General features: G+C 37.1%; 1 protein-coding gene across 8 annotated transcripts in view; it reads right to left on the bottom strand.

Moving 5' to 3' along the window:
• Positions 1 to 27,907, bottom strand: part of BBX (BBX high mobility group box domain containing) — a 137,607-nt gene that overhangs the window by 60,105 nt on the left and 49,595 nt on the right. The gene's annotated exons all lie outside the window — the stretch shown is intronic.

Below are 27,907 nucleotides of genomic sequence, written 5' to 3'. Positions count from 1 at the left end.
AAATGTGGCTTTGTGACCAAGCCTTTAGAGAACATGTGCAATAGATAGACTTGGAACAGGGTGCAATGACCATTGGAATGGCCTAGATTATGCTCATGGATTAGGTGTTTAACTCTGAATGTATTGTTTTTAAATACTTTAATTGTTTTTAATGTACTTTTAAATTCTATTTTAATATTTATTTAAGCGTACATTGTGTTTTAAGGTATTGAATAAGGCCTGTATGTAAAGCTGCCTTGAGTCCCCTCTGGGGTGAGAAAGCCGGGGTCAAAATGTCATAAATAAATAAATAATTATTCCTGCAAAAACCTTCCACCTACATAATGGCACCTTTGTTTAGATAACATAGGTCACAAAGTAATGTGTGTATACATGTTTGTACCTTCAAAGAAGAAAGCATGATAGTTTCTTGCAGCATGATAAGGAGGGGGAAAAGGCTAACTGGTTTGTATTTTCACATGAGGATACAAATCATTCAGTACTGCACCTGAAGAGGCAGGAGTATATCCATGAAAGCTTTTATAAAAATAAAAATAAATTAATATTAAAGATGCTCGAGAATTTTTTCACCCCCTTCCTTCCTCCTTTTTATGTGCCTTCAAGTTCTCTGTCAACTTATGGTTTTCTTAGGCAAGGAACACTCAATGGTTTTGCCAGTTCCTTAGCACCATGACTATGGGAAGTTGGTATTCATACATGAGACTGAGAAAGCCCTTTTTTACTCCTAGATAAAAACAAGGCAAACACACTATCATTTCAGTTGCCTAGGAACTGTTTCCACTTTGTACTACCAGCTTTTTTGTACCGTTTAATTGTCTATGTAATTCTAATTGAAAGCCTTTTGACATATTAACTTTATATTATCACAAAACTATTAATTATCTGTAGCTCATACTCTTTTAAAACTATGTTTAGCCTGTATACAGGGTTTGTGTGCATGCACACATCTCTCAATAAAAAGAAAAAAGTGATAGTTATAATAATGAGAGGTTTAGATGTAATATAAATCTTTCAGTTTAGCTATGCTAACACATAGCAATGTGTTAGGTACATAGCAGTGGTAATGTCTGACTAGCTTCTTGCCCAGACTGGATGCTCCAGTTTTCTATTATCATATGTAAAACCATAGAAGTTGGCTTGCACAAGTATTCCCCCTGCAATTCCCATTAACATTTATAAACAGAGCACAGACCTCTTCCCAAGCTTCTGCTAGTAGACGACTTTGTTTTTCAGGTGGGTAATACTGAACTGTATTGGACTTGTCATTTTATATCCGATCTCTCCACCCTGGATTTGTGTGACCTTTTTGGGGCTCTTTGTTATCCATTTTTGTTCTATACCATAAGTAATGAGGTAAAATTAGCAAATTTGGACAGAGGTCAAGCATGTAGGAACTTAGTGTGGGTAAAATAGAAGGAATGTGCAACAGAACTAGTGAATGAAGGACAGAGGCTTGTAGTACCCACACAGTTTCCCCATTTGCTGTGTTGTTATAAAAATGCGCTGACTAAACCTAACTCTGTATACCAGACATGGGCAAACTTCAGCTCTCCAGGTGTTTTGGACTTCAACTCCCACAATTCCTAACAGCCAGTAGCAATTGTGGGAGCTGAAGTCCTAAACACCTAGAGGGCCGAGGTTTGCCCATGCCTGCTGCATATTATCTCTATATCCTTTGATGACAGTTACCACATGAAAGCAGGTGGGACAACAACAACAATAATAAACTTTATTTTAACCCATTGCACGAGGCAACTACGACATTTGAGAGGTCCCTCCAATCTCCCCCCATACAATGTGGAGATTTTCCAAACAGATCCAAGGCAATCTGCCATAGTGACAGATTGATATATGTTATGGGCAGATGAAAGTACAACAGAAGAACCCAACCTCATCTTCAAAAAGGCTCTCAAGGTAAAAATATATGCTTATATTCTTTGATTTGCTTCATATGGCTCAGCTTTATTTCATTTTTTTCATGTAATCTTAAACCCGTGTACAGGCAGATACTCAGTCCACCATGAAAACAAAATGTCAAAACTCAAATATAGCACACTGCAGGTCACAGTGCAAAGTGATGCAACCAAGTTCTTTCAATACAAATTGGATATTTGCTATTTGACGAATAGCCTAGGTCCCATGTTTTATTAAACTACAACTTCATCCCATGTGGGGGAGGGGGGGGGAAACATTACATTACCGGTGTGTTATTTCCCTTTGTGTTAGAAAGCAAATCATATTGTTTCTCATTTTCCATGTTGTTTCTGTTGTTGTTTCTGTCTCTGTGCATCAAAATTATCAGTTCTCAGATTTATCACATGAGTGAGAGCAGTTCCCACCACCCCCACCCCTTTTTTAAATAAAAAAACACCTTTGTGAACTTTGGAAATGGTGAAAGAAAAGGAATGAAAAGTACAATTTTGAAAAATCAGGATCAAGTGAAAGCAAAGTACCGATCTCCTGAAGTAGCGAAATTTCCAATGAATACTTAATTTAAAAAAAAAAAAAACAGTGCAAGGCAAGGCAACTGGATTTGGGGAGACTACAGAGGCATTACTGCTTTATAGGACACCGCCCACAGGAATGCCCATTCCCCCACATCACCAAATTGAATCAATGCACGTTAATCTGACAGGTTCCATTCCATGTGTTGTTTGCCATTTTCTCCAGTTTTATAGCAATTCCTGAGCTCTGGAGACATATGCCCATCTTATCTCCCTCCATTTCTTAACACTTTGTAAACACTTCACTAATGGAGCATGACAGACACAAAGGGGAAGCCTCCCTGCGTCATGTGATGGGCTTTGTTGTACTTTGTCTTTCAACAGTTTTCGAAGCGTTTAGAAATGGGTGTGCATGTACATAGGTTAATGTCCTAGACTGCTCACACTTCTGTTGTTAATTTGGGTGTGCTCATACTTCTGTGCACAAGCATACACACATTTACTCTGAAATTGTTACTATTTTGCAACCAACTAGAACTGGCACCATTCTGTTACCACAGCTTTAATAGGATTAAGAAAATCTTCAAGGAATATAAGTAATCCCTCAGCATGATTCTAAGCACTCTTTTGTACTTGAGAATTTTTCAGAATGACATGCTGCTTAAAACCAAGTATAAACAGAAATTTAATAGGGCTCCTCAAATCCAAAAGAAAGATATTTACAATGACATCGTTTTTATTTGCCTTATGAGCAACTGTTTATGTTTGTCTACAGGTTGATTAGATGTGAATTACCTAATTATCCAATTAACTGAGTAAAATATTTTACTCTACTTCACTGAATGGGCAAAATATGCAGATTATATTTCCTGCAATTTATTTAGTTCATTAGTTTTTATAAAAATGTGATTTATGATGCCCTTATAGTTCAGGATCGAGAGTGCTTTAATAAGGCAGTTCAATCAAAATTGAGGTAAATGCCTGCAATATGAACTTTTGCTCTGATTCAATATAGAATTATACCCATTTTTCTCACTACAGTTATGACAGAATGGTGTGAAAAGGATTTCACTAATGTACAACCTTTAATTTAGCAGAAAGATACGTGGAATAATGTGTTATGATGGCAAGCCAGAATTTATTCATAGGTATTAATCCTACTTATGAATTAATTAATAATATCTAATCTATTTCCCCTTTTAAATTTGTTTTTCTTATTGTTCCCTACAGTATACTGTCAACATGAAATAAGCAAATACTCCTGAGAGTTGGAAGAAAGCATAAATTATACTTTTGACAACAATGTTCGTTAATATATATTCTGAAAGAACAACTGTCTTTCTTCATCAACCAGATCACTTGCTATCCATCCTCAAATCTTATAATGCTTTCTATACCTATCCATATCTTTGTTATTTATTTTTGAAAACCTCTATCATATCTTACTTTCTGTTTTTATTTCCTGTTACTTCCCAATCCACAGCTTCATTTGTGAACAAACTGTGATTAAACTAATTTGTTTCTGTCTAATATTGGTTCTGGGACTAAATACACCAAGAAAGAATGATGACTGATTCTTACACAATGAGCTTCATGGAAGTGAGAAACTGAACTCGGGACTCACTGAGTGGTACTAGGTCCCTAAGAATACAGTACATGGTGCAGCATGGGCTACGCATTGTAAGAGAACCTTATACAACCTATTATGCCCCTGAGCCTACGTGTTAACACCCCAAGTATATGGCCCATTTTATGGTGCATGGGAGATGATGATGATGTTACTTTTATATTTTGTATTTCCTCCAATGAGATCAAGATAGTGTCCCCCCCCCTGCCCCCCACCTTCAGTTGAGCTAAGTGAGATACTGAGTCATTGTCATCCAGTAAGTTTTACGGCTGAGAGGAGATGATAACTTTGATTTCCATTCTACCATTCCAGTATCTAGCTATGGCACCATAATGACTCACTAAATTTGCTTTTAAATTTTACCCAAGGACGGGAATGGGGAGAGATGTGCTGCTTCTCAGATGACAGTGATTGCAACTATATCATCCCTCACTATTGGCTTTATTAGGAAAGGGAAGAATCCTCAGTTCTTGTGGGTTTTTTCGGGCTGTATGGCCATGTTCTAGAGGCATTTCTCCTGACGTTTCGCCTGCATCTATGGCAAGCTTCCTCAAAGGGTGAGGTCTGCTGGAGCTGGGAAAAAAGGGGTTTATATATCTGTGGAATGACCAGGGTGAGACAAAAGGCTTTTGTAAGTTGGGCTAGGTGTGAATCTTTTCAACTGACCACCTTGATTAGCATACAATGGGCTGACTGTGCCTGGAGCAAACTCTTCTTGAAAGGTGATTAGATGTCCCTGCCTGTTTTTCTCTCTGCTGTTTTAATTTTAGAATTTTTTAATACTGGTAGCCAGACTTTGTTCATTTTCATGGTTTCTTCCTTTCTGTTGAAATTGTCCACATGTTTGTGGATTTCAATGGCTTCTCTGTGTAGTCTGACATGGTGGTTGTGAGAGTGGTCCAGCATTTTTGTGTTCTCAAATAAAATGCTGTGTCCAGGTTGGTTCATCAGATGCTCTGCTATGGCTGATTTCTCTGGTTGGAGTAGTCTGCAGTGCCTTTCATGTTCCTGGATTCTTGTTTGGGCGCTGCGTTTGGTGGTCCCTATGTAGACTTGTCCACAGCTGCATGGTATACGGTAGACTCCTGCAGAGGTGAGAGGATCCCTCTTGTCCTTTGCTGAACGTAGCATTTGTTGGATTTTCTTGGTGGGTTTGTAGATTGTTTGTATGTTGTGTTTCCTCATCAGCTTCCCTATGCGATCAGTGGTTCCCTTCATATATGGCAGGAACACTTTTCCTCTGGGTGGATCTTCATCTTTATTCTTGTGGCTTGTTCTTGGTCTTGCAGCTCTTCTGATGTCTGAGGTGGAGTATCCATTAGCCTGTAGAGCCCAGTTGAGGTGGTTCAGTTCATCTTGGAGGAGGTGGGGTTCACAGATTCTTTTTGCACGGTCTGCCAAGGCTTTAATGGTGCTTCTTTTTTGACTTGGGTGATGGTTGGAGTTTTTATGTAGATATCTATCTGTGTGTGTGGGTTTTCTGGAATGGCAGGTCCCACTCCCCAACCCAATATGTTCCTCTCAAAATGATGCTAAGTCATGCCGTGTTTCCTAAAGACCCCGGGACTGTGGGAAAAGAAGGCAGCTAGCTCCTAGACATTTTGTCCAACACAATTTCCTCCCATTGAAGATGCTGGTGGGAAGCAGGGGGCTCAGTCTTGGATTTTTATGAAGCAGCACTAGTGTGCTGCTGTTATATAAAACCTGAATTGTGAATACCTTAACTAGATTCATTTTTCTAAAAACATGAAACAATGTCAGCTGCATGCAATCTATCACTTGACTTTAAAAGGGCATATAAGAAAATATAAATTACTCTAATATATGCAAATGACAAAAAAGATAAACTTGTGCAGTTGTAGCAGAATTCCTATACTTTCTCATACCATGCAGTCTGAAAAGACTTGATCAGATTTATCAACCATTTGATAAGTTGACTGAAAAGGAAATTAGAAGCAACATATCCCCCTGGAATCTTATTAAAGATCAAGAAACTGTCAAGGACATGCATTAAAAGTAATATATACACGGGTGAAAATAAAAACTCCTCTAACATACAAAGGTATGGCTAAGTCTTTAAACTAATCTAAAAACTGTTTATTAAATTTTCAAGGCTTCTGCATGACTTATATCAGAAGTGTGTAAATCATATTTTATCAAATTAGTTTTCTTTTTGTTGTTGCTGCTGTTGTTTTATACTCTTGTTACGCTGGATGATATCAATAAAAAGAGGCAGATACTATAATAAACTAAACACCGTGGAACATCACCAGAGGATTAGTGTCAGAACAGATACTCTAAACTTGTTGAAAGAGAGACTTTCAGAGTGAAATGTGACATAATTCTTTTAAAATATACAGATTATATGTGACACAGAAATTATACCAGTGGGTATCAAGCAGATAAATTCTATGCTTCTCCGCTTCTCTACAGACACAAGTGCAAACATTTCCATAAAAATAAATCCAGAGTTTATCCATTAACAGCAACTGTATGTAGACTGAATCACACATCTTTGTACCATCAGTAGACTTCCTCTTGCTATCTTGCCCAATTCATCGTTCTGTGTTCCCCAATCTGCACCATAGGACTGCCACCACTACAGAAGGCTCCAGGTGGCACTTGGGTCAGTGGTGACCTAGAACTATTTGTCCCAGAAAACTGGGAGAATCCCAGAATGAAGGCAGTAATGAAAAAGGAATGTAGTGTAGAAGACTGCACTGGTCATGGCGAATGACATAAGAGACTGTGAGAACAAAGTGCTAAGCAAAGCCCCATGGTGTCTCATCCTGTGCTGAATGCTCTGGGTTCTACTATCCAGGTGTTAGAGAGGAAAGATGGACCACTGGAGGCAGAAAAGGAAGCAACCACAGTTCTTGAGCCCAGGCCTTTAAGTTATGAGTGCGGCAATGCTGCTTGAATCTATTAAAGATTGCCCACCTCCTCCCATACACATGTTACATATGGGAGGAGGTGGCCCAACCCATATCCATGATGCTGGTCCCAGTGACTCACTCCTTCCTCTGTTTTTTCTACTCTAGCCTGTCTCCTGTGTAGCCGAAGTCACTACCTCTTTACAAGAAAAAAACAACCAACAACTGGCTTCCATTGAATTAAATGGATCTCATCCAACAGCTCCAGCATATTTTGTTTCTTACCCAGTCGAAATCAGTATCTCCTTACTCACAAGAAAACCCAGTCACCATTAATATCTGTTCACATTGAATCCAATAGCTCTAACCACTCCTTCTATTTCAGCATATCACCAGGAGCTCCCGGTAGCATAATGGGTTAAATGCTTGTGCTGGCAGGACTGCTGACCGGAAGGTCAATGGTTTGAATCTGGGTAGCAAGGTGAGCTCCTGTTTGTCAGCTCCAGCTTCTCATGTGAGGACACGAGAGAAGCCTTCCACAGGATGGTAAAACATCCAGGCATCCCCTGGCAACGTCCTTGAAGACAGTCAATTCTCTCACACCACATGCGACTTGCAGTTTCTCAATTCCCTCCTGACACACACAAAAAAGCATATCACCTCCATGACCCAGGAAAAATCTTCACTCCCAAGAAAACCCAGAGATCTTTTAAACCTGGTTCTGTCAAATCCATAACCAAAAAGAATTTGAATGTATGTTGCTGTTTCAAGTATAGTACCATACTATAAATATTATTCCACAGTTTCTCTAAGAGAAATAGTTACTATCAGAACTGATAACAAGGGCAAAACACATTGGTCCTAAAAAAGCAATGACTAATTTTCTGAATTTGCATAATCTGAATGCATATTATGAATAATTATACCAATTTGCATAATATGTCTCTACATGACATGACATAACATGCAAATTAGGTATCAGGATTTGAGGGGCTGTAATATGGCAACCTTACCTAGAATCTATTTATAACGCAGAGGAAACTGTTCTCAGAGAAAAAAAATGTGGAGGCAAAACTAATAAGGGATGGATGTAAACAATGCAGTTACACTGTGCTTAAGTTTGTTTTGGACAAGGCAGAAATACTATGAGAAATAATGTGCTAGTAACAAATGCAAAGTACCCCAAGTTCTCCATCTTTTGGATTGATGATCTGACATGCGGTTTCCCCTACTCTTTGAATTAATGGAGAAAAGCGATACTTAAACTTTAGATAGCTTAGCATTTTAATTGGGTTCTTAGCTCTTGGATAACTGGGTTATAGAATTTTAACCTATGAAATGTGAAAAGAAAAAAAGCTCATTTACTTGGTACTAATTACTGGTCAGGCAGTGAATCAATTCTGTACTGTTTCACAGCAGAGAGCTAGTAATGAGCATTTCTAACTTTCACAAAATTAGTGGTCTAATGGGGAACATGCTGTGAGCAAATGGAATACAATTTGCTAGCAGAGATTTACTATAAATTGTACTGTCACAAGTAACTAACAGCTGAGCAAAAGTCTCCCTTGATTTCTTTCCCTGAGTTTTGTTTCTCATTTCCATGGATAGGGTGTTATTGCTTTCATTCCTGTTAACAGATGAAAGTCAAAAAGGGTGATTTGTTCATCTGATATTGCAATGGGCCTTTCCTAAAGGATGAAGTATCTCAATGGGTGATCTAATAGTCCCTTTCTTGGGAGCTGCAACTGAATTCCCCTTGTGCTATTTTCATCAAATCCATTTAAGTTTCATTTCACCTTAAAAGCTCGGAATAGAATAATGGGATTTCCAGATAAATTCCAGACCCGACAGCTGCCAGGGTCACAGGCATACGTTGCCCAAAATTTTACCTTCTAAATAACATGCTCCGAATTTCAAGGAAACCCTTAGTTATTTCAGAATGGTCACAGAGTGTTGATAGAGATTTCTGGAAGATGCCCACTGAGTGTGACATGAACCTTGGAAATGCTGTCAGGACTAAGTAAAGGCAAACATTTGGAATAAAATCTGCAAAATTAACTCAAATAAAGTTTGTAATAAATGTCATTGTTCTACCAAAAGGAAGTCTAGAGATTGTTTAGTGTCAGCCAATATTGGGTTTGTTTGTAAGTCGTTTCTAATGTGTTTTTAATTACAACATTTTTTACCTTCTTGTTAAAGATACAGAATAAGATCGCTTGCTCTGGAGCACTTACATTACCTATGACAGGGAGACAGTCTGCCTATCAATTCTGTTAATATGTGGGGACTGTAAAGCTAATCTGATGAAAGATGTAATTAAAAACAGAAAATAGGCCTTAAGCTACAATCCTAAACATGTGTACCTAAGAGTACTCCCACTCAACTCCACAGGCCTTATTGCTTACTAGACAAATAATTATAAGAATACACTGTAAGGCCTGAAATAAATTAATTCAGCATGCTGGACATTTCTGTGCACCTCATTATAATGAACAATTCTCATGTTAGCAATGACCTCCAACCTGAATCCCTGCAAGAATTTATACCACTTAGTCATAGTATCCACAATAGGCATACAGTATACATGGAAATCAAGGCATTAAAATTCAATTAAGAAAAGGCAGCACACTTTAGGAGAAATTGGGAACATAGTCATTAGGTTGGTGTAATCAATGAAAAAACAGTTACAATGGGTGGGGGGTGGGGATAGATTCAAAATTATTTCTAAAATATCGTAAGGGTATCGTAACTATAACAATATAACAAAATTTTAGCTACTTTTAAAAAAGGAATTGCACAAGTGGAGATGTTTCCAGGGCTCCTTTCTCTCCCATTTTGAGAGCTAACAGGATGAAACTTGCTATGACGGTAGAACACATGTACCACTGCCCCCCTCCCTGCCCTGAAAGTTTTAGAACATTTTGCGCATCTAATAATTTTGAGGAATTTTAATAAGTTTTTATGAACATGTTATTTTTTTTTAAAAAAAACAAACAAGAGCTATCTCCTTGAATTTTTTATTTTCAATGATGCAACAAAATCCCCCAAGTTTCAGAAAGATTTGCACATCCATTGATTTCTAGGGAATTTTAACCAGTAGTAGTAGTATTAGTAGCAGCAGCAATAATAATAATAATAATAATAATAATAATAATAATAATGATGATGATGTATTTTAACCAACTTACACAGTACTATTTCACTGGAAGACCCCAGAGGCCACTCCAACCCCGTTCTGACAAGCAGGAAAAGCACAGTCAAATAACCCCCAATAGATGCCCATCCAGCCTTTGAAATAATAATAATAGTAAACCTACTAGGTAAACTTTGTAGTTACTGCCTCTCCATTTTGCCAACATCACAGTGTTGATTCAACTCCCAACAAACCCCCTTCATCTCAAAATTCCTTTAGAGAATGAACACCAAAACTTCCAGAGAGGAGGCGGCGGCACAGGGCAGTATGCAGAATTCTGGGAAATGTAGTTTGGGAAGACAAGGACTCCTGTGGCAGAGAAAACAAACTAAATTTCCCAGAATTCCGCTCACTTCCTGCATTAAGGCCTAAACATGATGGGTCTCTGCCTGTCTCTCAATGGGCCGGCCATGTGCCGGAGGGGATTCTTCCTTGCCTTGTCATTCAACCAGGAATCGTATCCCTCCCTCCCACCCCAAGCCCCCCTCACCTCCCACCCCGAGCCCCCCTCACCTCCCCTTTGGAGAAAGAGGGGTTTTTTTCTCCACTCCGGTCTCACCATCTACCTTGGGGCCCTTTGGGGAAACCAAACCCAGTCCTCTTGGGGGGAAAGCTGCGCCAGAGACCCGGAGTCATTTACAAGGTTCACATAACTCTTCTGAAAGTCATAGGTCAGTATTTTGAATCTTAAGTTTTTTGCATGAATGCCCCTTGTGTTTTTAAATATTGAATCGTATGTATAAATCTTACAAAATAGATATGACAAATGAGACACAAACAATATTTTCCATAGCCCTAATAGTCACTATCCAGTATAATTCAATTTCTCCATGAAAAACATTAGTGTGACTGAACAAATATTTGTAAAGCACTATTGCTGTTACATATTTATGGTTTTCACTTTTGTAGATAAGACCACTCAGGAATTTGATCCTCCAGGGCACTTCTATGGTCCACTTCTGCCTGAAGTAAACAAGGCAATAAATCTTGAGCTGGGAAAGAATGGAATACTATTGTAGCAAACTGTAGCTCGTTCTTCCTGCCAACAGGCATGGTAAACAACAGCTACAAATCAAGCTCTCTGGTATACTGAGGCCCTCAGGGAAATGAAACGGAAAGGACAACGGTTAGAGTGCAGATGGCGGAAAACTCGACCTTTATGTGACAAAACATGGTATAGAGGGTATCTTTGCTCCTGTATGATGGCAATACAAGCAAACTTTAATCTCTGCAATCATTGTGTCTGCAGATTCACATCCAGCTGAGCTGTTTAGAATGGTGAGAGGCTTGCCTTTTTTAGGCAAGGTGATTGAGAAAGCAGTTGCCCCCAACTCCAGGCAATTTTGGATGACACACACTTACTTGAACCATTTCAAACCAGCTTAAGAGCAGGATATGGAGTTGAGACAATGGTCACCTTAGTGGATGATCTCTGTCTCAACACTGACAGGGGGAGTTTGTTCCCACTGGTGCTTCTAGCCCTCTCAGCAGTCTTTGATAACATTGAACATGTACTGTGCTGCAGTGGTTCTGGTCATACATCTCAGGCAGGTTCCAGATGGTGGCGCTTGGGGATAGCTGCTTCTCAAAAACAAAGCTGTTATATGGTTATCCCACAACGTGCCATTCTATCCTCAATGCTCTTTAATATTAACTGGGAGAGATCATCCGTAGGCATGGGGCGGGGTGTTATCAGTATGCTGATTACACCCAAATATATTTCTCTATGCCTGCAAAAACAGCCTCAACTAAGGATAGTGTGTCTCCTCTGAATGAATGCCTGGGGGAGGTAATAGGCTGTATGAGGAAAAACAAATTGAAACTAAATCCAGACACATAGGTGCTTGCCATCAAGGGTCCTTATCTGGGGATGGAGGTGTGTCAACTAGCTCTGGATGGTGTTACGTTTCCCCTGAAAGACTGTTTGCAGCTTGGGAGTGCTCCTGGATCCAGTTCTCCAAATATCAGCCCAGCCCAGGTAGATGCAACGGTCAGGAATGCTTACTATCAGCTTCAGCTGATAAGCCAGCTGTGCCTCTTCCTAGATTTGGAGAACCTGAAGATGGTAGTGAACGTATTGGTAACCTCAAGGTTGGACTTCTGTAATGCACTTTACATTGGGCTACCTGTGTACCAAGTTCAGAAACTCCAGTTGGTTCAAAATAGGACAGCCAGACTGGTTACAATAACATCTAGGAGTGAGTATATTACACTTATTGTAGAGTCACTCCCCTGGCTGCCAATTAGTTTTCAGGAGAAGAACAAGGTGTTGGTTTTGGCTTTTAAAGCCCTACATGGTTTGGGTCCAGGTTACCTAAAGGACTGCCTTCTCCAGTAAAATCCACCCCGCACACTTAGGTCCAGTGGGGGGGGGGGGGGGGGGGTGTCTGCTCCTGCCTGCCAGAACCAGACTGGCATCCACCACCCACTTTTCATTGGTCGCCCCAAGACTGTGGAATAACCTACTGGAATAGCCCCAACAGCTAAATGAGCTGACAGAAATTAAAAACCATTGAAGGATCTATCTCTTATGGCAGGCCTACTCAAGTCAGTTTTTAAGCATGAATTTTAAACTTGTGTCCTTTTTTAAATCTCTTTTTTGTGCATTTCAATAAGTATTTTATAGAAATAAGTTTCAATATGTATTTTTTATAAAATACATTTATATGTGTATTTGTGGTATGTTTACAATATGTACATATTTTATTCTGTAACCCACCTCAAGCCATGAGGAAAGGCGAGTAAGAAATAAAATAATTATTATTGTTATTACCTCCTGCACTTTGTTTTTATTGTACTTTATTGTACTATTTTAATATGTAATGACATTGCACTTTGTTGTACTTATATATTATTGTACTTTCATATATGCTGTAAACCGACCTGAGTCCCTCGCTGAGGTGAGAAGGCCGGTACAGAAAACCTCTGAATAAATAAATAAATAAATAAATTTCATATTGAGTGTGCTTAAACAGCAAAACAGAATGGAAGGAAAAATTCTAATTAGGCTACATTACAAGTTACCACACACATATTTTAAAAGCACAGATATGTAAATCTGCCACTAAAATCAAAATCAAAAAATAAATAGAATTTTGAGAAAGAAAAAAAATTGACGAAGTTTTCAAGTGTTCTCTAAAATGCTCAAATATTTTGCTGCCTTATGCAAGGCTCACCTGATCTGATTGTTTTGTTTCACATGAGCACATGATTAGCTTTTAATAAATTTGCAGAAACTTATTAAACTGCTTTTTGTGTGTTGTACACAAAATGAACCCCCTTCTTTACATGTCCTTTTGCCCAAATGGAAACAAATTTTCTAAGAAATAACGCTCAGAAACATATCTACTTTGTTAATTTAGGTTTACCTATATTCTATCACTAGAAAAAGTGTCAAACCAGAAGAAGTGCTGGTTTTCCTTATTATTATTACCCCAGTGGTTTAGCTACATAATCCAGAACATCAAGGTGCAAGCCAGATGAAGTACATGGCTTGAGACAAAAAGAGCAATTTCACTTAAAAATCTGGGTCTTTCATCACTCATATAAGCCACAGCTAGTATCTAACACTGACATGATTCCAAATCATATGACTGATTCCAATTGGCAATACGGGAAGAAGCCACCTAAAAACAAACAAAAGTCCACAACACCATCTCAGAGGAAATGAGACAGGTGATTTCTAGTGCTATGCATAGGTGATGGCTTTTAATAGACTGCAAATCATTCCAGAAAGCTGTACATCAGTTGAAATAAGGAACTACTGAAAAATATCCAAATACAGCTTTAAAAAATAATATTCTACCTCCTGCAATTTCTCACAAAAAAAATCCCTTTGTTACTGTAATAGTAGAAGGCAAAAGCAAAAGCAAAAACATTTCATTTAGTGACTATTCAATGCCACCTTGTGGTTGTTTTTTTAGATATACTGATCATTCAGGTCAGAATCCATATTCTATATAATTCCAATTAATATTTAGTAATATTCAAATGATAAAACTAATTTTAAAATATGGGCAGTCCCCAAGTTATGAACAAGTTAGGTTCTGTAAAGTGTAACTCCAGTCCAAAAAAAAAAAAAGAGGCCAATTAAGATGCTCTTTTCCCCATGGGACTTATTCTGGCATTCCTAATGCAGTATAGGTTTTTTTTCTAATACTTCTGGGAAAATATTTTGCTTTCTCATTCTTTGTAGCAAATAATATGTTAATGGCTTCCTAGGGGTGATCATCTATAAGACCCATCTAGTGCACCATATCCATGACAGCTTAATTCTGGAAGGTTGCATGGACACACAAATACAGATGAACATGCCACATATTATTAAATAGCAATGATACAGGCAGTTAATAAAGTGGGCTCGTGGATCCAGAGGGTTCACTGTGCTGACAAGCAAACCCTGCTAAATTCAGCAGGGCTTACTTCCAAACAAATACAAATAAGTTTTAACCTTACATGTTTTAACGAATCCTAATGGCTCATTGATTTCAGTTGAATAAGGTGTGGAAAGAGACATACAAAAGATACATAATTCAAGCAAAAGATCCATTGTTTTATTTAGTGATAATCTTCTGCACAATTAATATGTCAAAACTAAGAAAGCACCAGAAATGTGACTTCTGAAATGAGGGTTAATTAATGAGTTCTGTTCCATTTTGTTGAATTTGTGTTTTTTAAAAATATTATATTCCACTTTTCCCCACTGATATTTAGGGGAAGTGTAGCAGATATAACTGGGAAGTTCAGCACATATTCATTTTCTCCACCCCAGCACCTTTGAAGTGTGTTGAGGTACAGCATCCACCACCAACAGATAGCATGGCCATGCCAGGATGTAATACATGTATTTAAAGGGTTTCAGTTTAGACTTTATCAAATCTCTTGCCCAAGGCGGACATAGGCCAATATTAGCCTAAAGAAGCAAGAAGTTCCTCCTCTCGTTCATTATTTTTGGCATAACTTCTATAGCCTACTCATTAGTCTGAATCTGCTGGGATTTTAAGAAGAACTATTTTATTTTTTAAAAAAGAGAAGTCTCTGCTGCCAGTTTTTGGAATGGTATGCTAACAAAGATGGTTCGATTTCTATGCTCTTATTATTCATTTTTTTGTAATTTAGTAAGCCGTTTTTATGACTATTCTACTGCATTACTTAGTTTTAATTACCCTCGAGAATTTGTGGTATGTTGAACAGCAGGATATAAATGTATAAAATAAGCCAATTTACCCTTCTAGAATCCAAACTCAACAAAGGAAACTAAAATACCATTCATCTTTTAAAAACTTTTGCCAGTCATAAAATGAATCTCCAGCAGACATTTCTACAGCAACATCAGACACTTCATATTAATAATAAACTTGGCAGCACATGCTATTAAATGCTCAGAGTGAATATTCCTGTTAACTACTAACGATAACATAATAACAGCGAGGATAATAAAATCTAGAAAGGCTGTGCACAAAATGAAAGAAAGCAGTTGATATCCACCCACATGATGATCACCAAAAGCATTTCTCCCCGTGTACAGGGCATCACACTATTATATTACACTTAGCGTTCCTGATGCATCTGAGTAGGATAACACATTCAAAAACTAAAAAGGCCTCCCGGTCAAAGACAAGTTACAACTCAATCATGCTCTAAAAAGCAGGGAAACAACCAATTAAGGTGCCCATGTCAACTTATATGCCCACTAAATGGTAAAGACACCAGGTATTGGAATATTTTGTGCTGCCTTACAACTGGAAGACAAAGGAGAGGAATGCCTACTTAACTTCTATGATTTCTGCACAAACCAGTGAGCACGCAGGAAGGGAAGGAGTGGCCAATGACCATGTATGCCAAGATGGTTAGTAAGCCAAGCCAGCAGTATGTAGGCACCTTGGTGCATCTTCAAGCATGTACACTGTCCCCCCTGGCTTGTCATGACAAGGCAGTGTTCTCTAGAATCCTGGTTTGTCATTCACAAGGAATGTGATGCACATGATGCCTGATCCCATCTGTTTGAAGTGGGAGTGGCTATACAACCACAGGCATTTATCATGAAGCGTGAACTCAACAGGAGCTGACGCTCTGATTTGTTTTACTTCCACCAGGTCAGAGCTCCAATGAGATTCAGTGTGATGACAAACATTTTGTGTGTTTAACGCTGCTGTGCACCACAGTGGCAGGAATCAGTATGCTGTTTCATCATGACAAGCCTCGGTTACTGCAGACCCTCAGCTTGGTGTAATAGCCAAATGTGATCAGTTGCTTGAATTGCCAAAGTAGGCAAAGAAGCTACAATAGAAAGATTCTTCCTGTTTGTGGAGGGGACTCCGATAGCCTAATTGCTTCCTTGGGCAGAAGGAAAGCAGGGGAGAGACTATAGTTTCATCCTCTATAGAACAAGTATCCCATGTGAAAATTCTACTCATGAGAATGTAGAACTCAAGCCATTATGTTTCCAGTCTCATCATACTATAAAATTAATACATGAGGTGGTCCTGAAGTACGGATCATCTGTTACTTTTAAAGGAGCATATGCCAGGATTGTTAAGTAGACACTTGCCTGGTGCAATCACTTACAGAAAAAAGGTTGTATAGGATTTGTTTCTTTGAAGGCTAAGTGTAATAATTCAATAATAATTATAATAATTTTGTGAATTTATTTGTAAGGTGAACTTATTTGTAAGATGCAATAAGAAAATCTGCAGCTTACTCCGCAACTTACAATTTTTAGAAAATAATAAGCTTACCATTGCAGATGCTAGCAAATTTGATAAAAATATTCTAAATCTTCCTACTTAATAACTATGGTATACTGTAAATTCAAATATAAAATTTGGTGGTATCTCCTAAGTAGGTATCTCAGCATAGCTGAAAGATAAACACTGCTTTAAAAAGTGGTGGCTTTTACAGATATATTTTGATATATTCAAAAATGACATCGTTTAACATATAAAGGTATAAAGGAAGCTATCAGAATGCAGAAGTCACAAATGTAGAGTTCAATATTCAGCAAAGAATGTTTTCCAGTGAGTTATAAATAATGAGTCTGAGACCAAATATATGTACATGTGCAAAGTAGTCTTAATTTCTTGATTCAGGAGAATTGAAATTAATTTAGTATCACATCATGTAAATTATGCTGATGCTGCAAAACAACCCAGGATATGGCATCAACACTTTGATCTGGATTAACATTGCCAGACCAGGGGCAACAACTAAGAACGGATGCAACAATGTGTAATCTAAGAAGGTACAACCAAAAAGGACTCAAGATGATAACAATATTGAAACTCTAAATCTAGCTGTTCCAAAAGATGTTTCGGCTACAAAAAGAAGCTGATTAGCAAACAAAAGGCTAACCACAATGACTAACATTTCAATTTTCAGAATCACAGCAGTTCTTTATTATATTTAATATGTCATTATATTAATCCAGGACTAATATTTAAATATTTACAGCAGCTCTTCTTTTCTTTCAAAACTTCAAATAGAAGACATGAACTTGTGATTCTAGATGTTAGAATCTCCACTAAAAATGCATTAGTCTCCACAAAGGAAACAAGGAGCTTCAGATCACAATCCCATCACAATCCACTAGTGCCACCCCAGTTTGATGACTAGTTAGGAAGCAGTAAGAGACAGAATACTCCTTTCCCACAGTTAGGCCCAATATGGGCTCAAAAGTTAATAAGTTCTGGAGCTGACATGATAAATCCCCCCCCCCCCCGCCCTTTTCTGCCAAAGGGGAAAAAACTGCAAAAACAAAAAAAACACAAAACCCTACCAGTTTCAGCTAAAAGGTCTACTGAGCACTCATCACCCCAATTTTTCCTAATCTGGTTGGTATGAGCTGGCTGGTATAATAATGGGGTGGTAGCTTTCCCACCCCTCCATTAATCGTAGTGCACAGCCTATGCAGCACGGTAAGGAAAAGCTGACAAAATGTTAGGGAGCATATTCTAGGTTGCTTCACTGGTGTTGCTATATATTTTCAGAGAGGCAGCTGCACTAGTTTAAGTATAAACAAAATGTGTTATTGCAGTGGCTCAGTAATTGCCACCTTGGCTACAGCACACTTTGATTCAGAGAAGCTGAAAAAGCTGAAAGCTGAAATATTATGCTATTGTATTTTGTTTTTTGTTTTTTAAACCATCATTCTAATAAATATATGTTTTAAATTAACTGTGTCTTTCTGGAATTCAGGAAAAATCCTGAAATTTTGTTTGATGCTTTAAACATAGCATACTACGCACACACATACTTTGTCAGTTGTGTTTGCCAGAACAGGAGAGGTTATACAATGTATCTATTAGTTTGAAAACAATGCTGTCTAATGCATCACTTTAGTTCTTTGAATAGTTGTGCTGGTTCGGCAGTACATTCTAATTACCTATCAAGATGTTTACATGTCAAAAATAAATGTATGTTTCTGAAATTTTACCAACAATTTTTAAAAGGGACAGTGTTAAAACAGCAGCTAACCCTTTTATTTTCCATGTGTGTGTATACACACACATACAGGACTCAAGATGATAATATTGAGTCTTGTATGCCCCTATTAAAACAGCTCCAGTGGCTGCCATCAAGGTTTCGGGCCCAATTCAAAGTGCAGGTTATGACCTATAAAGCCTTATACGCTTCGAGTCTAACCTATTTTCGAGACCGCATCTCTTCCTAAGATCTGACAGGGAGGCCCTTCATCTCAAGCGCAATTTGTGGGGATGAGAGAGAGGGCCTTTTCGGTGGTGCCCCCCCCCCATTTGGAATCCCCTCCCTAAAGAGATCAGGTTAGCTCTCACCCTCCAAGCTTTCCAGGCACAAATGAAAACATGGCTTTTTATACAAGTCCTTGGGCTATGATTAGTACCTTAACCATGAAACCCGGTGACCTAGTGACTGATTTATGTTAGTGCTTTATGGGCTTAGATAGTACACAACTTATTTTTAATCTGTTTCTGTTGGGAGTTTAAATTTTATTCATTATTTATTTACGGCTCTTTTATCCCACCCTTTTCAGCCCAAAGGAGACTCAGGGCGGCGTAAAAATTGGTAGGGTTTTTATGTAAATGTATGTTGCTTTATACAAAAGTATGTTGTTTATGTAAATGTATGCTGTTTGTTGCAGCACTATGGTGTGCTTTTTGTGTCCCGCCCCAAGTCATTTCAGGGAGATGGTGGCAGAGTATAAATAAAGTTTTATTATTATTACACTGGGTCCTTATTATCCACTGAAGTTTGGTTCCAGGGTCCCCTATAGATATATCAAAATCCATTGATACTAAAGTCCCACTATATATATAAAATGATAAAGTAAAATGATGCCCCTTAAATTAAAAAAAGTTTGCTATTGGGATTTATTTTTAAAATATTTTCAAATTTACATGGTAGAATGTATGCATGCAAACTATGTAGTGAGCCAACTGTATATATGTATTAAAAGATTTGGGTTTGCTCGCTGATCTACCTCAACCAGTGGGTGCATCTATACTGTAGAAGTAATGCAATTCAAGACCATCCACAGTTCAATGCTATGGAATCCTTGAATCTGTACTTTGGTAAGGCACCCGCACTCTTTGGCAGAGAAGGTGAAAGGCCTTGTAAAACATCAGCTTCCAGGATTCCATAGCACTGGGCCATAACAGGTAAAATGGTGTTAAAGTACACTCCTTTTACAGTGTGTAGATGAACCCAGTAAAGTAGAAGCAATTTCTCTAAAGAAAGAAAGCAGAAGCATTCTGAGGTTTCACCAATGGCATTTTGCCTTTGTTCAGAATCCACCTGTCAGTCACAACAATCACTTTTGTAGCTCCTTCCAGAATTCTTTATCATTCTTAAGTATATACTTTAAAAGGATTGCCAAACTGGTAAGTATTGGAATATGCAGGGAAGCCTCAGGTGGAGCAGTTTGTTTTTTTAAAAAGCTTTAATGATTAAAACCATATTTTCTTCACAATATTTATTTTTCTGTCTATCACATAAATTTTTCATAGCCTATGCTTTTTATTCTGAAGTCCCACTTTCCTTTGAGGAAAGTAGGCATAGCTTTGTCTCAATCTCTTGAGTTACACTATTCTTCACCATGGATATGGATACACCTATAGTCAACACAGTCTTGACACAGCATAATAAATCACCAAATGTAATCAACCCACACAGATATATTTTCACATGGAGATGACATCAAATGAACATATACTGACAACATTCCATTTTCTATTACAGCTAATTCAGTATGAAAAATTAAAAGTGAAACTTACAGCTTTTTAAAACAATATTGTTCAGAAAGACAGCAAAGACCCTTTTAGAATGGAACTTATTTATATACAGAAAATGAGCAATACCTCTTAAAATCCCAGTGCTCATAACAAGGGCCTCTTAAATTTTAGTTGGATAAGCAGTTTACACAATCCTCCCTGAGTAGATCCCAACAATACTCATGAAACCATGACCAGGAAGCCTTGATCTCTTGCTCTCTGGAGGAATCTAGTCACGTAAACATAACAGGAACCCTTACTGCCCTGCACATTGTGATCTAGAACACTTTAGAGTCAATATTCTAGAACTCCACCTTCTCAGAGAGAAGAAAATAAGAGTGCTCATGTTTTGGAAATACACACGTAAATGCTTCAGTTGTTTTACTCACAATGTGAGTTCTAAATGATTTTTAAAGCAGTAATATCAACACATCTAAAAGAATTACAATTGCACCAAGTGTACTCCATGAGTTTCAAAATTTGTTTTCTATATAGCACTGTAACACTTGGGTCCAGACAAGTCATTCTGCAAGGTTTCAGACTTTTTAAATACTGTACCCCACTTAACACCTACCAAGTTATAAAATGGAGTGAATATATGTATATTGAACCTACTAAAATTTAGTTTACATTGACATTTGAATAATCCATATCATAAAATGAAATTAATTTTATCACTATACAGTTGAAACTTCAATTTCAATTAATATATTTTAATCTTTGCTCATCTTTTATTTTTGTCATTATTTTTATTTGTAGATCATGATATAGGAACCATATAGGACACTAATATAGCAATGGATGAATCAAAATAAACAGAATACCAAATCAACACTTTGTCCTTCTCTTAGTTAATGTTAATGCCAATGCACCTGCAATTACACAATACCCTGCAAGTGATATCACATCTCAGATAATCTATCAGAAACCAAGGGAAATTATAAATGTAGTAGTCATGTATATCAGAATTACATGGAGGAAGAATGGGATTAAAAAGTAAATAATAGTCATTATGTCCAAACAATCCAGAACTTTGTACAGAGTAACTCTAACATTCAAGAAACTACATATGCTAAGGGAATTATGTTGAAGGGGCAGTTCAATATGTACTTATTAACATGTAAATAGGATTATTTGATTCTATTGGTGTCCTCTTGGTGTATTAGTTGTGTCAAAGCCATCAATACAACAGGTACTGAACATGCTACAATCAGAAAATGTATTGACACAGAAAAATGAAGAGACTAGGAATAAAATATTCCTTTATGATGTAACAATGCAGCTGGGAAATTGCATCAATAAACAATAATTAGTTTAAACATATTCTTAATATATTTCTAAGCAGCTTCTGCAATGGAACAATCATGAAAGACAGTTCAAGAAACACAGACTTTTGGTATCAGGTTGCAACAGTATGTCTGCAGCAAACAGCACAACAAAGCTTGAGTTGGGAAAGAATGGGATTCTACTGTTGGACATCCTACTGTAATTGGGTATGCCTGCCCACAACAGGCAAGGTATACAGCAGCACACTCCTGAAATTCTTGTTGAGTTGATGTGCATAGGAACCTCTACCCATTCTTTCAATGTTACTTTTATTTCTGTTAAAAAAATAATGCCCAGGAACGCAGCTATGATTTCAACTGAGTAAAATCTCCTTTTTATCTTGACCATTTCAAGATGAGATAAATACTCTTCTGCAAAAGAAAGACACCACATATTAAATTTAAAGCATCCTGTAAAAGCTTTTTCTTGAATTCTTATGAATGGAACGTATTCGCCAAAATCCAATTGCTGGTACCATCAACAGGAGATCCAGCAAATCAATTGCTACATGATAAATACTTATATAATCCCCATGGATTTAATGGCTTTACTCTAGTCAGAACTAGAGATTTGATTATGTCAGTTAGAGAACTGACACAATTTCTGAGTTATACAACTATACCAAAACCTAGGACAAACTATTTTTTATCAATTTAATCAGATTTCCCCTAAGTTTAATTTTGCTAAACGAGTTTCCTTTACCATATGTACCAGCTGTTCTACTTCCTTTAATATTCTGAAGTAACATACAGTAGATCAGATCAAATCAGAAGATCAATTCCCATTATCGTATTTTATTAATAACTGTTCTTAGGAAAAAGAAACATGCCTTTGAATCAAACAGGCTTAGAACTTTTAAGAATTACTTTTGTATTCTTCAAAGGAAGAAGCCAGAAATACTATTCCAGTAAGGTTACTGTTAGCTAAAGCACTGGTTTCAGATAAGTAGAACTGGATTTGAAAATCTCAAACGATGCAACTCAGAAAACAGATGTTTGCTTGCTCTTTATTACAAAATATTAATTAACCCATTTAATTTTGTTATGATACAATTCCAACATGATACAGACGTACTGAATAATTCGAATTACAGTTTGTAAAGCTGCAATTCCTAGTGGACTCACTGGGCTTTATTTCTAGCTCAGTGTCTTCAGGATTATTCTTTAAAAATGTCATTTGCTGAAGCTGGGGGGAGGGGGAAGGAGGGATCCTTCAACTTGTATCTGAAGGTTATTAGCCCCTTAACAACACTTTCAGTACATAGGAGTTATTTGTTACCTCCTGTTGTATTTCCTTCTAATTAAGAAGAGTGACACCTGACATTAAAAAAGCAGCATCAATTCCACACTACAGCAGACAGATGAACTCCGGAAACTCAAACTCTCTCAACTAGTGAAATCATTTACAGAACTCTGACCTTCAGTTGATTTTAAATGTGAAGGGAAAAATCAAGCACTGCCATCACCACCCAGGTTGTTTAGATTTGTTCTTATTTTCATCTTTTATCTTAGAAGCAAGTAAAATGAACTACATGATGGAACACAACAGTGCCACCTGTAGTAGTGTCATTATACATTCACAGAATGTTGAAAAAAATGAAATTAAGACTAAAACCACCAGATAAATCTATTCCAGCATTTCCCCAAGGATTAAACATTACATGAATATCCAAAAGGATCAACAGGAAATGTTATTTTACAGGGCCTGAAAATGGCTAAGTAAATCTATGGGTATTAATTCCGTGGATACGGGAGTTGTACTGTATTAACTCCCATATCCACAGAATTAATACCCGTAGATTTACTTACCCATGCTTAAAAAATACCACTCCAGAAGTGTTTGTGAGCTTCTCTAAGTTCTCCAGTGAAAGTCTATGGGATGTCTCTGGTCCAGGTATACTCAAAATAATCACTGTTACCTATGGTTTCAGGTATGCATGGAGCATATGTGTCTTGGAAAGGAACCCCCATGATTTCAGGGGTGATAATGAAACTTGAAAGTAAAATTTCAATTTCCAATTTTAGCTGCTATTTTATACAGATTCATCTTTGAGGTAGTCTCATTAAACAGAGTAGCATTTACTTTGAAGGCAACTTGCATAGGGTAGTTTATAAAAAACTTACCTACATGAGAAAAGTGTATACTAAGCACATTAAAATTTAAACCAGAACCAGTTCTAGTCACACATTAATATGGCTTTATATTTTGTTAATTAACTCATTGTTCCAGTCTATAACCTAAATTATTAAACCAGAACCACATCCTGCTCTCTGGTGTTGTTATTATTTGTTTGTTTTTTTAAAAGATGCTTCTTAATGAATGACAGCAGAATATTTTTATTTACTCAAAAGTTCATTTCAACATAACTTTCCCTAAATAAATGTTCCTAAAATACCATCCAAAATGCCATCCATATAGTATAATAGTAGCATATTTACAGGTGGAATGTGTAACCTCTGTTGAGTCAATGGAATTTACTTCTGAGTAGGGATATTTTGGATTGCATTTTTATCTGGTTTTATGCTTTTTGTTTTTTAAACAAAAAGTGTAAGTTGAAAGAAAAAAACAAAAAGCACTGAGCCTGAAAAGTGAACGTACAGGAGTAAAGAAAGAACTCCAATTAAATTAGCAAGATGCATCTTCTGGCTGATAAAACACTGGACAAAATCCAACTACTAATCCCAACTAGATAAGATATTATGAAACTACTGTGGATAGACAATGCTTCTGTACACTCCACTTCTGTAAACTGATTCAACTGAATATTCTAGTTGGGAGTAGCAATTAGATTTTGGCCATTATTTTTTTTATATAAATCACATCTTGGTTGCTACAAGTGAACCAGTTCCAGGTTTACAAATGCCATTGGCAAGTGTCCAAACCATGATTTCTTACTGTTAATTAAATCAATAACTCTGTGGTCAACAGTCTAAAACCAAATTTATTAACTATCTTTAAATTTACCAACCAAAGAATTGTGACTTCAATCAATATATGAGACACAAAAATGACCTCTGATTATTTATCATTTGACATGCAATGTCATACCCCAAAAGGGGTATACGTTTTTTTGGGAAGCTCCTTTCTCCTATTTTATTAATAGAGTCATATTGGCCAAATCAATTCTATCATCATTCCTTTTCCAGTCTTTGGTGAGAAAGATAATTTGAAGATATTTACATCTATATGATCGCATTTATTGCATAACACTTAAGCTAGCATACAATAATATAATTTACAACTTGTCACCTCAAGAAAGTTTATTTACAAATGCACTACTATTTTCCCCAAATAGATATCAGGAGAAGGTAAGAGAAATCTATTGATGATGCTATAAAAATATTTATAAATTTATTTATAAATACCTTTGTAATAATTCTTCAGCAAAAAAAGGGTGAATATACTCTTTTTTTTACTTTATATACACTGCAATAAAAGTTCAATCCCCAGATTCTGAAATTTACATTAATTCAAACCAGAAGAGGACTCTGTATTGATTTTTGGGCAATTTTAATGTGCTGGGGCTTCAGGTTGTTATGGGTTCATAGGAGCAAACTCATTCCACAGCAGCTGTTATTCTCTTCATATGGAGCAGTGGTCCTCAACCTGTGGGTCTCCAGATGTTTTGGCCTTCAGATCCCAGAAATCCCAAAAGCTGGTAAACTGGGATTTCTGGAAGCGTTGGACCAAAACACCTGGGGACACACAGGTTGAGAACCACTGATATAGAGCATCACACTTTTTCAAACCTGCCTCAAAAAGCATAATTTCACAAAGCACAAAATTCAGTCATTGCTGTAAGTATATGATTTTTGGGATAAAATAAGCACATTGCACAAAAAGAAAAAAAGACTAGCCCTTGCTCTAAGAGAGAACAGTGAAGCAAAGTTAACAAGAAAATTTGGGGGGGGGGGGGTTGGTATTGCTGGAATATTCAAGTGTGTGTGTGCATGCACTGCACCTGTGTGTTTGTTCTTGAAGAGATGCTATAACACTGTATATTCCTAAGTGTCATCTGATATACCAAAGCCAAAAGAAGTACTATCCCTTTTGAATATCCAGGCAGTCAGACTGAGCTCTATAAAAGCTCTTCAATTTGATCTATGTAAACAATCACATTCAGGAGAAATTATCAATTGGGATGTTACATTTTGTGGGGGATCTTACCTGTCCTGGACAGCAGTTTTTAACCAGCTACATCACAGAGAGACATTACTGCTCCACCAAAATGTTCAGAAAAGGAAAGTAATGCAACCAAAACTGGCTGCATGGATAGAGATTTATGGGAAAGTAATGGTATCATACTCAAGCAGCGTAATTCCGTTTTGTGTGGGCCGAAATCTGCATCATATTCTACAGTTCCGTGAAACAGAAGGGAACAGGGGCCCTCTAGTGGCCAAAGACAGCATGGTATACCCTTATTTTTTCCTTTCTATTTTGTGAAATCTCATAAAGAGTTGGGCCTATGAAACCTCGCGTCACATAACAGCACATATTCTCAAAGGTGCAAAAATGTTGTTGTTTTGGCTGCAAGTTAATACAGTTATTCTTCTGATAAATGTTCTGTGTACAGAACATAAATAGAATGGAACATATCTGGTAACTTTCAAATAGAGGGAAGCAATGTTTTGTGGGTTAGAAGTTAATAAATGTGTCATGTTCATGTGTCTCAATAAAAAGTAATAGTATGTAAATATAGCCATTTGAGATCATAAGCAGATTTTTTTTAATGAACACTTCCAAAAATTATGAAATTAAAATATTTGTTACCCTTATAGAGACCATACAAGTATTTAGGTTGCAATCACTTTTTTAATACCATTGAAAGCAGACATGCATAGGAAACTACAAAATATGTCACTGACTTGATATTAAGGCACAAAAACATTTTTCCTACTTCAACTACTACTTCTTTGAAATGTAAATCTTTATTTAACCAATTAGAAAACAAGAACTCATGAAGTCATTTGATCATGATAATGCAGTGTTATTTTAAATGTGGATTTTTTTAAAAGTACATTATTTATACTTCAGTTGCATTTCAGCTGAAACCGACATGTCAGTTTTATACTCCACTTATGTTTCAGCTGAAAAGAATATTCAACTAACACTGTGAAGGAGGGATCCCCAAACTAAGGCCCATGGGCTAGATGTGGCCCTCCAAGGTCCTTTACCTGCCACCCGCCCTAAACTTTAGGGTTGCCCTAAGTCTGAAAAGACTTGAAGGCACAACAAACAACAATCCTAATTAACTTAAGTATTTCATCAGCCAAAAGCAGGCCTGCACTTCCCATTGAAATTCTGGTAATTTTATGTTGGTTAAAATTGTTCTTCATTTGAAATATTGTATTGTTCTTTCATGGACATTTGGATTGGGGCAGAGCTGTGCTCGATGCCCCCTTACAAGAATATTTAAGAAAGTAATGATGCCAATGTAGCCAGGTACTCCATATTGCTTGTATCAGTATGAAGTACCAAGAAGATTGGGGCTGAATATTTTATATTTGCTTCAAGGCACTATTGTACATTTTTTTTAATCAGCCATGCCATATTTATTGTATTAGCTATGCTGAACAAGTTCTGATAGTCCATGCCAAGTATCTTTACCTTTCAGTCACTGGGAACAGAAGAGATTTGATTTAGATTTTATGGAAGCCCACCTTCTCCTTTAACCATCTCTTATCCTATTAAGCAAGACTGCCAATCTTATGGTCACTCTTTTATTTACTGATTTATTTCACATATTTGTATCCTGTCCTTCTCACCCTCGAGGGGGGACTCAGGGCAGCTTACAGCAGGCAACCATTTGATGCCATCAAACAAAGTTATTAATAGCAAATTACAGTTAAAACAGTTAATTAAAACATTCATTATTAAGACATTCAATTAAAACCATGCAAAATCAAAATCACTACAGGGAATGAACGGAAGGACTGTGAGGTGGGTTGGGGCAGAGTAGTTTCTCATTGAATTTCATATTGTTTTGCATGGATTTCACATTGTGGTAGTTAAATGAGCAACCGTGAGTAGAACAGAAAATATTTTACAGTGGACTTTTTGATGTGTGGATAAAGTGAGGATCAAAGCAGTGAAAGTGGGTTTAAAATGTTCAAGGGAGCTGTGGCAATGTTGGGACAACTGAGAGAGAAAACTACCATGAGCTATTTTGCTTCTGAGCAAATTAGCATAAAATAGGGTAT

The sequence above is a fragment of the Anolis sagrei genome, chromosome 3, assembly GCF_037176765.1.
Source record: "Anolis sagrei isolate rAnoSag1 chromosome 3, rAnoSag1.mat, whole genome shotgun sequence".
Lineage (NCBI taxonomy): Eukaryota > Metazoa > Chordata > Lepidosauria > Squamata > Dactyloidae > Anolis > Anolis sagrei.
Note: the sequence above shows the minus strand (reverse complement) of the source record. Positions and strands in the feature narration are given on the sequence as shown.